General features: G+C 42.8%; 1 pseudogene; it reads left to right on the top strand.

The window, feature by feature from the left end:
- Window positions 1-8,005: 8,005 nt before the first annotated feature.
- LOC148094049 (survival of motor neuron-related-splicing factor 30 pseudogene) lies at window positions 8,006-8,838 on the top strand (annotated as a pseudogene).
- The last annotated feature ends 3,438 nt before the right edge of the window (window positions 8,839-12,276 follow it).

Genomic DNA, 12,276 nt, shown 5'->3' with positions numbered 1-12,276 from the left:
TCACTGATCTGTTTTGCATTTGTTAAGGGCCTGTTGTTTCCCTCAGGGTGTTTAATTTGTACTACAGTAAGTTTGATTGTGTGTGTGTGTGTGTGTAAGTTTGATTGTGTGTGTGTGTGTGTGTGTTTTCTTTGGTTATCATGCTCTCTCCAAAAGTGTGAAGTAAGATTTTGACCCAAGGATGGGTGTGGCGTGCAAGTCTACAATGTTTCTAAATAGCATTGACAATTCAGGTTATATGCCATAACTTCTAAAAAGGTGGCTGTGTCATGTTAAGGCCTAACGTGTGTATTCCTTAAAAGTGGTTTCTAATTGGTGCCAGATACTCAAGACAGATCCCTTACAGCCTAGTGAACACAGCTAGACTTTTCCCAGTTAACATAAGAGCAGAAATGCTCAGGGTTAGCCTTAAGTTCCGTTTAACCCTATTTGTAGGGCTTTGGCATATCAAGAAAGGGTGAAGTTCCAGGACAAAGGTAAGGGGGAGCTGCAGAAGGTGAGGAAGAGGAGCAGTGGGGCTGAAAGGAAGAGAGGGATCAGGATAGGAGGGAGGTGAGAAAGGAGTGGGGCTATGAGACACACAGTTACAGAGGTAGACCGGAGGACAACGTCTTTGGGAGGGGAAGAAGGATGAAGTTGTTTAAAAGGAAGCCTCAAAGTCTTAGAATTTGTTCAAAATTCTTTCTTTCTTTCTTTCTTTCTTTCTTTCTTTCTTTCTTTCTTTCTTTCTTTCTTTCTTTCTTTCTTTCTTTCTTTCTTTCTTCTCTTTCTTTTCTTTTCTTTTCTTTTCTTTTCTTTTCTTTTCTTTTCTTTTCTTTTCTTTTCTTTTCTTTTCTTTTCTTTTCTTTTCTTTTCTTCTTTTCTTCTTTCTTCCTTTCCTTTCCTTTCCTTTCCTTTCCTTTCCTTTCCTTTCCTTTCCTTTCCTTTCCTTTCCTTTCCTTTCCTTTCCTTTCCTTTCCTTTCCTTTCCTTTCCTTTCCTTTCCTTTCCTTTCCTTTCCTTTTTCCTTTCCTTTTTCCTTTCCTTTTTCCTTTCCTTTTTCCTTTCCTTTTTCCTGTCCTGTCCTCCCTCCCTCCCTCCCTCTCTCTCTCTCTCTCTCTCTCTCTCTCTCTCTTTCTTTCTTTCTTTCTTTCCTTTCCTTTCCTTTCCTTTCCTCCCTCCCTCCTTTGGACCAACGGAAGTAAGCGGCCCGTGGTGTGATCACTGTTCTAATACCCTCTCTTCTAAGGTGGCACGCTACACAAGTGTGACCTGCCCAAGAAACCAAAGGGCCCCTGCAGTTCAAGACTGTACTTCCTGAAATCATGCCACTTTCAGAAGAAAGTAATAGAGTCAGGAGCTTTGTGGCACACCACAGAGCTAGCACAAATCTGACCAGGGGTTGGGCGGATTACGGGTTTCCCCTAGTTAAAGAGGACTGACATAGAAGGAGGGACTTGCCCGACCTTACAGTAAGCCTGATTCTCTGTTCATCCAAAGGACTCCAAAAAGCAGGCAAATACTGACATGAGTCTGGCAGAGGGTTGACCTGCAGAAGAATGGCAGCCTGCAATCTCCATGCTATAAAAAAGAACAGAGACCAGGAGGAGGACTTGCAGCCCCACCCAAGGAAGTTAGGGTTCTTTGATAGGTGCTGTTCTTGACCCAGCCACCCAGTGTTTGGGGTTTGCCCAACCTTTCTCATGTAATGGCACCAAGTTATTTTAAAAAACAAAGATGTACATGCCTCAGATAGAGGTTAAAGGCTTCATTCGGTTGAAGCCTATCAGGGAATGCCTGAAGACCAGGCGGGAACCAAGGTCAGGGTTCTTCTAAGATGGAAAGAATTTGAATAACCCACCCGTGTTTTAACTTCAGTGGCAGTTTCCACCTTTTGCAAAACTTGTGGATGGGGGTGGTTCCTCTTTTCCTGCCCCTTGTTTGGAGTCCCAGTAACCAACAGAACAGTATTTCTGACAGCTGTTTCTGTAAGCCTTGCGGCACTTTTAGGTGGTCATGGGGTGTAGGAGGTATAAAGCCAAAGAAAGAAAACGGGGCAGAGTAGAAGGAAGGTAAGGGAAATGAGAGGACTCTCTGTATTATGTGTTGAAAATCTTTTGCTCCTTTATCCTTGAGGAGTCTGAGGCCTTCTGGGTCAAGTTGGCTACACAGGTCCGTTCGGAGTTACCATTGCCCAAGGGAGTTCCACGTGGCTCCCAAGTGAGTCACCTGGATTCCACATATAATCCTCCATGGCTGTACCGAGGTTCAGCAGCAGCCGTTCCCTCCCCTGCTACTCAGAATCAGTTAGTACTCTGTCCAAAATGGCAACTCCCCTTCTCACCAGCTGGACACAAGATGTGTGAGGTGCCCTGATGGCACCTGTAGCTTGCAATTCTGTGGGACTCGTGCCATGTCCCTGGCAAAAGCACATCCCCTGTGGGCCAAGACCTGTAGCCCTGGAGACTACACAGGTGCAGGGAGGGCAGCGGAACAGCCGCCAGTGGGTCAGTAAGAGGAATGGAAACTGGGCCACCCAGCTCCTACTCCTTGGTTCCTGGTCCCATGTGTTCTGCGTAACGGATGTACAGCACCACATAGCAGTCTCTGATTTAACACAGACACTGCACGCCGAAGGAGGGCGCTCTGTCCGTCCAGAGTAGTGTTTCAGGGCTAGCATTTTGGCCATGTCTTCAGTAGGCTCTCTCACACACTACGAGGGTAGCTGCTACTAAAAATTTGATAAGCGATGCAGACTGTGTATTCCCTTGGGTGGGCCCGTTCCTGTACCTCATTCTCTCAAGGGTGAGTTCTCTGTTTTCACACTCAGTCGTGTGGGATTCCGTTTTTAAAGATCACACATCTCACCATGAAATCCACTTATTCTTCCCCTGGGTGTTTTCCAAGAGACCAAGGGACCTTTCAGCGCAGGCTCCCTGGATGGCTGAGCACAGCCTCCCCTAATGAATGCGCCATTGTTATGTAATAGCTGCCCCCTCCCCGCCCCACCTCTCTGGGGGTGCCAGACCTCCAGTCTCTCTCTGCTCTCCTCCTGACTACACAGCTGGGAAAGGTGCTGTTGCAGGTTAGTCTTGCCTGCCTCCCACTTGCCTGCAGTTTCTTTGGTCACAGGCTGCCTCACTCATGGGGCCTGCCTGGGTCCAGGCCCACCTGACAGGTGATCTCTGGCTGCCTCTACTCTGGCTGCTCCTGTCCCAGGTCTGCTGCTCCCATGCCCTGCCAGGATGGCGCTTCACTTCCTCTGAAATTGTGATCCCCAGGAAGGTGTCCCACAGGGTGGGTGGAGCTGGGGTGCAAGACCAGCTGTCCTACAGGATTCACTTCAGGGGCCATAGACATGTGGTTCACATGAAGGTCAAGAAGAACTTGCTGCCCAGACAGTTTCCTGTTATCACCGATAACGACCAAGGTGCGATGCAGGAGGACTACCCCTTTGTCCCTCGAGACTGCTACTACTACAGCTATCTGGAAGGAGTTCCGGGGTCCATGGGCACGCTGGACACCTGCCGTGGGGGTCTGCGTGGCATGCTGCAGGTGGATGACTTCACTTACGAAATCAAACCACTGGAGGATTCTTCCAAGTTTGAGCATGTGGTTTCTCTGCTTGTGTCGGAAGACCAGTCAACAGAGACCGAAAGGTGTAAGATTGAAGAAGAAGATGCTGATCTAGCATATGAAAGGGCAAAGGTTGCTGGAACCCCTAGAGCAACGCCTGTGTATTCGTGGTGGTCCCATAGGCAATTCTTAAAACTTCACTACACAGTTTCTCATTCATTATACAGGATGCACCCTAATTTTACAGAGGTAATAGAGAACATGGTGATGTTAAACAACATAATGCATACCATTTATTTTCAAAATAAACTAGTCATCTACATACGCGTTTTGTGCATATGGCAACATAGGGATATTATAGATGTGACCCATACTGGTAATAGTTACAGAATTACAGAACTGTTCGGTTTGTGGAAATATTGGAACTGGTTTCATGAAATTCCTCATGATACTTCATTGCTTCTTACAGGACATAAATTGAGGGGCGATATATATTATTCCCACCACGATGGAGTATGCAACGCCAACTGGGGGTCCATGGGTGTATTTGTTGCAAATTATCATTTATTTTTAGCTGCCTGTGTTTCAGCACATGCAGTGGGTCATTCTTTGGGCATGAGACATGATGAACTTGGTTGTAGATGTTTTCGAAGGACCTTCTGTGTCATGATTTCTCAGCCAGGTCTTTTTGATACGTTTAGCAATTGTTCTTATGACACACTCCATCGTCGTATGAGTATCTTCGCTGACTGCCTGGCTTTTACAGATGCACCATATGATAATTTTCCTTATATAGCCCCTCGTTGTGGTGACCAGATCATAAATGAGAGGGAAGAATGTGACTGTGGCACCTTTAGAGACTGTGCTAAAGATAAATGTTGTGAGACCAATTGTGCCCTCTCCCTTGGCAGTCAATGCAGTGGAGGAGGTTGCTGTTTGAATTGTAAACCTGCTAAACCTGGATGGATTTGTAGGGAGAGGTCTGGCATTTGTGATCTAGCAGAATACTGTGACGGGAAAACGGCTCTTTGTCCAGAAGATGTTTATATCCAGGATGGAACGCCGTGTTCAGGATTAGCCGTTTGTGTGAGAGGAAACTGTAGTGACCGCGATATGCAGTGTCAAGCCCTTTTTGGCTACGAAATAAGAGATGGTTCGCCAGCGTGCTATAAGCAATTGAATGTAAGAGGTGACCGATTTGGAAACTGTGGGTTGAGGAAGTACCTTTTCGGCGGAATAAGACCAACGCAATGTGAACCAGATGATGTTTTTTGCGGAATGTTGCACTGTCGTAATGTCCCAGAAGTACCTGGTGGAGGTGATCATATTACATTTCGTCACATAATAGTAAAAGACGTTCAACAAGAATTATGCTTTGGATATGATGTACACCTTGGCTCAGACGAACCAGCTCTCGGACTTGTAATAGATGGTGCCACATGTGGGCCTGGAAAATTTTGAGTTGAACAGAATTGTACTTTTCATGCAGACATGGGTTTTGATTGTGATGTCAAGACATGCAATTTCAGAGGGGTGTGCAACAATAAGAAACATTGTCACTGTCAACGAGGGTGGAATCCACCAGGATGTAACCAAACAGGACCAGGTGGTAGTGTGGACAGTGGCCCTGCACCTGACAGAGAACCAGAAGTTCGAGGAAAAGTATCTGTTACTATAAACCACGCCATAGTGATACTGTGTATTCGATTTGGCCTTTTACTGCTTGCATTCATTTTGGGTTGGCTTATATACTTAACTGATACTGAAGATAAAGGTGAAGATGATGATAAAAGAAGGGGTAACAAGTAAACTGGTAGAGAAACAGAATCCCCTGAACTTTAAACGCTAACTGGAACCTACACAATGGAGAAAAATCACATTGGCACTTAATGGGAGAATCGATCAAGAATCACTCTGAGAATGGCATCATCCTACAGCTATTCATCCCAAGGTTGTCATCTTGAAATAAAATGACTTGGAAATTGAAAAACATTCTGTGTGTTTCAGTTCACTTAACATATCATGTGTGGCCATATTGTTAAAATTCCTGTAGATGCCAGTAGGACCTTTTAGATTCGCTAGCCAGAGGGCCTGTACTCACTTAAGATGTTGGCACTTATGTCTTGGAGATGCTCCTGTAGAAGATCTTGTGGGCAGTGGTGTGCCCTTTGTCATAACAGTTTTGCCCAATTGGTTATGTGCCAGATTTTTGTTATTTGTTCATTTTATTGGTAGTGTCAAATAAGCATAAAGAGAACCCCTCAGCACACAGAGTAGGAAGATCAAAAACTTCTGTGTCATAGGCCCGTGATGTCAACAGTAGTGCTAGCACCTGCTCTTTATGTGATCTTGCCTGAAGTCTTTGAAGTTTACAGTTTCAAGGTCCACAATTACATTCAGAGAAGAAATAGATTTTTCTAAGGTTGTGTGATGATCAAAAAAGCCTCTAAGCCCAGCTGGTGTGTCTCAGTGGTTGACCCATGAACCGGGAGGTCACAGTTTGATTCTCGGTCAGGGCACATGCCCGGGTTGCATGCTCGATCCCCAGTGGGGGGCATGCGGGAGGCGGCCAATCAGTGACTCTCTCTCATCATCGATGTTTGCCCCTCTCTCTCCCCCTTCATCTCTCTGAAATCACTAAAAACATTGCTTTTCTGTTTTTCTTTTTTTACCCCCAAGAAAGCCTCTAAGAAAAGCCAGCCCAATTTAAGCACTTACAGGCCAACTCTTATCATTTTTGTTCTTCTTCGGTTGTGCTATAGCTGGGGTATTCCAAGTATGATGAGTTCAGCATCCCTCCTTATTGTAAAGCTTTCACATAAGGAAGGGGCCACTGATGACTGATCCATCATTTCCTAAGGCCTCGGGTTATTGTGTCATAGTATCTCACATTCAGAATCACGGGAATTGACTCATCACAGCCTGTCCATAAATTACAGAATGGCACCGACTGTCTGACACATAGGGTGTTTCCAAAATTGTGTATATACATTCTTGAATAATTATAAAGGCCGTGTTTTATTAAAATACATTTAATATTCCAAATTGAGCTATGGGCTGTTAAAGTGTGTATACGTTTTGGGGGGACACCATGTATATATGAAGACAAAATTTTAGGTAAGAGGAAACAGGAAGCGGTCATTTCAGAAACAGTGCACTAGAACAGAGTCTGACAAGTGGTGTGTTGTGTTTGTGCTATTTAGATGCCTCAGGCCAAAGTTTACATCTCTTTCTGAAAATATAGGATGCAGATGAGGCCAGCCACCAAATGGTGGAGGAAGGATGCAGCAGTGGAGAATCGGTAGGATCGCCAGTCTGTGACACTGTAACTTGTCCATCTTTTATAGAGCTCTCATGGCCAGCACTTTGTGTCCGGTTGGCTTTCTCTGGTCGAGTGATCTGGACCTTCATCCATGATGGGCCTGAGCCCCTGCTTCCTTTACTCTTATCAAATATGGGCGCTCCATCAGCAACTGTCATCAGTATCTCCTAAAATCGAGGTTGGATGACCATTTCCTAAGAGGGTTATTTCTTGCTGATCCATGGGCAATTGTTGAAACTAGACTGTCTTCCTGGGGGGGTGGGGGTAGGGGCTGGGGGGTGGGTAGCAATTCTGTTTCTGTTTCAGCAGCCTGTTTACCAAAGCATGTGAACTCTGGGCCCTGTAACATTTTCCCTCTTTTCCCCACTTTCCCAGTACTGGTACATATCCTCACTGACCTGTTTTGCATTTGTTAAGGGCCTGTTGTTTCCCTCAGGCTGTTTAATTTGTACTACAGTAAGTTGGATTGTGTGTGTGTGTGTGTGTGTGTTTTCTTTGGTTATCATGCTCTCTCCAAAAGTGTGAAGTAAGATTTTGACCCAAGGATGGGTGTGGCCTGCAAGTCTAAAATGTTTCTAAATAGCATTGACAATTCAGGTTATATACCATGACTTCTAAAGAGGTGGCTGTGTCATGTTAAGGCCTAACATGTGTATTCCTTAAAAGTGGTTTCTAATTGGTGCCAGATATTCAAGACAGATCCCTTACAGCCTAGTCAACACAGCTGGACTTTTCCTAATTATAACATAAGAGCAGAAATGCTCAGGGTTAGCCTTAAATTTCATTTAACCCTATTTCTAGGGCTTTGGCATATGGAGAAATGGAGTTCTTACCGGGCAAAGGCAAGGGGGACAAGTGAATATAACCGTTGGGGGCAAAGTTCCAAATGTTTATCCATGGCACCTGAAGGCTGGCTCTTTATGAAATTGTTTTCTGATGAGAATAGAAATTATTAGTCTTTTCTTCCTCCCAGTACCTGGCTCCCAGCTCCCCTCCCTCCCCCCTCCTTACAGATGTTCTTTCCCGATGAGGCGCCTTGTTTTCCTTCAGGAGATTTTCTTGCTGCTGCCACCCCTGGGCTCATTTGCCCTGACCCCTTCTGGCTGCCCTGCCCCTAACCCCACACAAGATGTGAGAGGATCTAGCAAAACAGCTGGCAAGCTACAAAGCTGAACTTCAGCAAGTTGAAGTTGCACTGTCTGGAAATGGAGAGAATGAAGATTTCCTAAAATTGAAGAAAGATTTACAAGAAGTTACAGAACTAACCAAAGACCTTCTGTCAACTCAGCATTCAGAAACTCTTGCAAGTTCAGACTGTTTTGCTTCTACTCAGCCCACTCATTCTTGGAACGTAGGGGACAAGTGTATGGCAATCTGGAGTGAAGATAGACAGTGTTATGAAGCGGAGATTGAGGAGACAGATGAAGAAAACAGCAACGCTGCAATCACCTTTGCTGGCTATGGCAATGCTGAAGTGACTCACTGTTGAACCTCAAGCCTGTAGAAGAAGGAAGGAAGGCAAAGGAGGACAGTGGCAGCAAACCTATGTCCAAAAAAGAAATGATTGCCCAGCAGCATGAATATAAAAAGAAGAAAGCTTTGAAAAAACCACAGGGAATAAAAGATCTTGAGCAGGAGAGAGAGGACCAGAAAGTGAAATGGCAGCAGTTCAACAACAAGGGCCTATTCTAAAAACAAAAAAGTCCAGGTAAAGAGGAGTATTTTTGCTTCACATGAGAGTGTAACTGGCAGAGTTGGAGTAGGAACTTGTGGAATTGCTGACAAGCCTATGACACAGTATCAGGATACCTCTAAATATAATGTCAGACATTTGATGCCTTAATAATCAGAAGAGCAGTTGGATTTCATCTCTGCAGGGCTTTACATTTACTTTTTATCCTTATATTTTTCTAAAGGTAAATTATTTGTTAGATGAGTGAGGCAGATGCCATTGTCGTCATTGTTTGCCTTCGGTAGAATGAAGCTTGAAGAAATGGCTTTGATAACCGCTATTCATTTAACTTGCTTCATTGCTACCACCAGTTTCCTCAGTTTGTTGGGTAAAGCAACTTTTCTAGATAGATGGCTGTTTAAATACAGCAGTTAGATGAATTGTTGCTCTTTGTAATATCAGGCCCATACTTTTTGTGAAGTCCTAACCTGGAACTTTGAGAAGCTTTGAACTTGCCACATATTCTAGCAATTCACTGGAACATCAAGGCAAAACGCCAAACTTCCAGAGATCTTTTAAATATTTTTTCTTATCTCCCACTTAAACTTGGCTGTTGGCCAGTTAAGCCTAAAAATAGGTTAATTTATAAATGACAAAGGCCATTTTGAGGTTTTCCTTCAATAACTTGTTTCCTCAGCCTGTTAGGCCATCTCTAAAATGTATCCAGCTCTTTTACTTACATTGAGTTTTAGTTTTATGTAAGAAACCATGTTTTAGGACCAGCTAACTTTTCTAATGTTTTTGGGTGTTTTTTTTGTACATTTGCTTTTTTCCTGTTGGTTTTTCACTTATGGTAGTGGTACCATTTTTTTGGATGTGAAATGTTTATATGAGAAAACAAAAAGCTGATGTATAGCCCAGTAAACAGTGTGGGTACTATTTTTGTAAAAATACAAACGAAAAAAAAACCAAGGCTAAATTAATGAGCAAGAGTACTAATGTTTCATCATTAAAAATTCGTTGTATTTCTTGTGCATTAATCCGACCGTAATGTCCGTGTATATTATGTTCATGTAGCTGAGTTTGCAATTTTTTGTTAATTAGATCAAGTTGTCAGCATTTGCTGGTGTTAAGTAAACATAGTTATCCTGACTTGAGTTTAAGCCAAATATATGCATAGAAAAGTGTCTTCCTGTTAATGGAAGATGGTGAATTTTTTAATGTGTTAATTTCAGTTTTTGTATGTTTAATTTTTATTAAATAAAGTGGTTTTAAAATCTCAAAAAAAAAAATAGAATAGAAATTGTCACATTTTTAAATTAATGGCTGCATGCCTTCCACTTGAGGCCATGCTAATTTGCTCTAGCAATGACCGCACATCTGACCCAGCAGCTACACTAAGAGATTCTACTGGCTAGAGCTTGATGTAATCTAAGGTCATTTTTCAGGATCAATACGTTTTGCGTAGGGGCCAGATTGGTGATTTGAATGGGATCTGATAGAGGCAACCACTGCTACATCTTCTAGTCTTTAATGATGGCACTTAGGTCCACCTTCCCTCACAGAACACAGTATTGTCCTTGATTTACTACACTGGCCAGGGGTAGAGGGCCATTTAAGAACTTCTACCTGTGGTAAGATGACACCAAAGACCCTATGAGGACGTTATTCTAACTGCTGCAGATGTCAATCCCAATTATCTACCTAGGGTGTCCCAAAGACCACTGAACCACCGCAATCTCTACGTCAGCTAGGACTCCACTTACTGACTGATGTCCAAAGGCTGCCACTGTAACAGTGTCCATGATGATTTTTTGGAGCTCTGGGTATCCATGTCAGTGCAGACACTATACCCAATAATCCTCTCAACTCTAAATATTTACCTCTGGCATACAGACTCCCACGAAAATGGCTGTAGGTTTCTTGAGGGAAGAACAAACATAATGGTTACATTATATGTTTGTTATAATGTTGATATGTCCTTCCTCTTAGGAACCCACTGATCTCCTTAGTCAATAGATTCTGTATCTGAAAATTGACTTTGTTCCAGGAACTGAACTGAAATCATGATTTTATATCCCTTTAAAAGAGAATCTACCCAGAGTTAGAGTTAATATTTTATTGAATTAGTTTTTACTCTATGCAGTATTTATATAGCTGAAATCTTATAGATGATATATTTTGGCAAATATTATACCATAAATTCTCTCATAAACCATTGTGAGCATATTTTTCTTAAAAACATTATAATGGGACATGCAATTTAAAAAACATGTGTATAAAACAAAATAGCAAGGTTTTAAATTGTATAATTAAAAATATATTGAATATGGTAATTTAAAAGGGTATTAACCAAGTTTGACTCTGTACAAGTTGATAGCCAGAATATTATGTTGGATAATGGGAAGTTTAATTTTTGTTTTGTTCTCCTTGAGCATGGGTGGGGTAAGGTGTTGTGGATAGGGTGACTAACCATCCCAGTTTACCTACGACTGAAGGGGTTGCTGGGATATGGGACTTGCAGTTTAAAAGCCAGGAACCAAGACAGCCCAGGGCAAACCAGAATGAATTGCTTACCCTAACTGTCAGTTAAAAACTGGTAAATAGGGAAGAGTTGAAAGTAGGGAAAATTGACAGGCTCAGTCCTCAAATACGTAGATGTGATCTTGGAACAGAAGATGAGGGGCTACTACCTGAATCCGGGGGAGGATCACTCGTCTCCTGAGACTGGACTATGGAGTGGGGTAAAGGAAAAGTAGAAATGGGCTTGGATGCAGATGGGTTTGTACTGGTGAAAATCCTAGAAGCCATTTTGTCTTTGAATTTGGCATCACTATAGATATATATTTTTACTATATTCCAGAGTAAGAAATCCATTTTATATTGTGCCCCAGTAGCCACATACACAAACACCCCCCAAATTTTGGCACCATATGCATAAGAGTTGCTAAGGAATTTCTCGGAATGTCCTCTGATATTTTTATTCAATTTCCTTAAAGAAAAAAACTGCAGCTTATGACCCATTAAACTGATTTCATGACTTGCTAATGAGTCAACATTAATGACAGACAATGGGAAAACAGTGCATTTGAGCATGATAGAATAAGAGGAGATATGGGTAGGTAGTAGTCTTGAGGAATTGGAAATAGCTGTGAGGAAGGGAAGAGTTGATAAAACATATGGAGGAGGGCTGTTGTCTATTTTGAGATCCCAATAATGTTAGAGCATATGGAATTTTAAAAATGATTTTACTGAAGCGAGAGAGATAGAAACATCAATGAGAGAGAAACATGGATTGGCTGCCTCCTGCATGCCCGCTACTGGAGATCAAGCCCACAACCCCGACATGTGCCCTGACCAGGAGTCAAACCAGTGACCTCCCAGTGCATGGGATGACACTCAACCAACCGAGCCGCACCGGCTGGGCAAGCATATGGATTTTTAATGGCACCACTTTACATTATTGATGGTAGAATGATGTTCCTTTAGGAGTTTGGGTCTCTGGGGTCCTAGAAATAATATAACAAGGGCAAAGAGTATGGTGCAAAGATTCTTTGAAGCATTTTCCTATTATTGCCTGCTCTGAGCTCTAAGAAAAATATTATGACATGGTTTATCATATCTTATCAGCCGTCTTCACACTGTATTTTTATTAGCCCTTCCGACATTCCATCCACAACTGCCACTCCATGATAAGTAACAAACATATCAAGAGAGATAAAGAGAGT

The sequence above is a fragment of the Miniopterus natalensis genome, chromosome 1 (assembly GCF_054644295.1).
Source record: "Miniopterus natalensis isolate mMinNat1 chromosome 1, mMinNat1.hap1, whole genome shotgun sequence".
Classification (NCBI taxonomy): domain Eukaryota; kingdom Metazoa; phylum Chordata; class Mammalia; order Chiroptera; family Miniopteridae; genus Miniopterus; species Miniopterus natalensis.
The sequence above is the reverse complement of the archived record's forward strand: the minus strand, read 5'-3'. Positions and strand labels throughout refer to the sequence as shown.